A 1,365-nucleotide genomic window follows, 5' to 3' on the forward strand; every position below is an offset into this window, starting at 1 on the left:
GTTTAAGACTTACTTAAAAGAGTTTAATTAAGCATTAGTTAAATATTATAATTGTTATAATATTAAGGGCTTATTTTACAAATTTTAATAATTTAATAATAAAATTAAACCTAGATATAAATATCACATTATAGCCACTTAGTTATAAGGTAACAAAAAAAAACTAATAGTTTTTCTCTTGAGTGCTACCACTATTGAAAGGGTTTTTTCATAAAACTTTTCTATTGATTCTTTGTTGGAAATTAAAGAAGAAATAGGACAAATCATAGTCCACTTGCTAGCACAAGCCCATGGCATAAAGCTCTCTTCTTAAAAAGGATTCATTGCAATCATGTGTGCAACATCAAAAGCCAAGCATTTGAGTGGCTGGGATTCTTTCACATAAGAAAGTGTTCATGTTTTCAGCACCAAAAGGAATCCATTTGATTATGATATCAATAGGAAAGGTAAAAACCTTTTTTCTATTTGTATGATGTTTAACTTTGCATTAAAAAACCAAGGTGATTCAAAGATAAGAGGCATGGTTTTTATTTTGTTTCAATTTTTTATTAATCTGTTGCATTGATGCTCTAATCATGTCGTTCCTAGCATAATGAAATGATATCTAATTTCCATGTGCTTTGTTCTAGAGTGATCAATAGGATTCTTGGTGAGATTAATAGCACTAGTTTTGTCACACTTAATGGGGATCTTTTTCATTGAAATTCCATAGTCCTCTAATTGTTGTTTCATCTAAAGAATTTGTGCTCAACAACTATCAACTACTACATATTCAGCTTCAGTTGTAGATTGTGCTACACTATTTTTCTTTTTAAAGAACCATGATTTTAGCATCTTACATAAGAATTGACAAGTATTGGATGTGTTTTTCTATCTACTTTACATCCACCAAAGTTAGCATCCAAATATGAATGTAAATCAAAAAAAGAGTTCTTTGGATACCAAATACCTAAGTTAGGTGTGTCCTTAAGATAACTAAATATTCTCTTGACCGCAACTACATGGGATTCCTTAGGGGATGATTGAAACCTAGCACATAGTCCTACATTAAAACTTATGTCCAGTCTACTTACGATAAGATAAAGCAAAGAACCTATCATAGATCTATAACATTTAAAGTCAATAGGTTTACCATGTTCATCCTTGTCAAGCTTTGCAAATGTGCTCATTGGTGTAGAATAGGATCGAGTCCCTACCATTTCAAATTTCTTGAGCATGTCTCTTGTGTACTTGGCTTGATTGATGAATGTACCATCTTCTCTTTGCTTTATTTACAACCCTGAAAAGTAATTTAACTCACCCATCATGCTGATTTCAAATTCTCCCTACATCACTTTAGCAAATTCTTGACAAAGAGATTCATTA

This window comes from Theobroma umbraticum, unplaced genomic scaffold (assembly GCF_002168275.2).
Source record: "Theobroma umbraticum cultivar Fairchild unplaced genomic scaffold, ASM216827v3 scaffold_106.0, whole genome shotgun sequence".
In the NCBI taxonomy this organism is placed as follows: domain Eukaryota; kingdom Viridiplantae; phylum Streptophyta; class Magnoliopsida; order Malvales; family Malvaceae; genus Theobroma; species Theobroma umbraticum.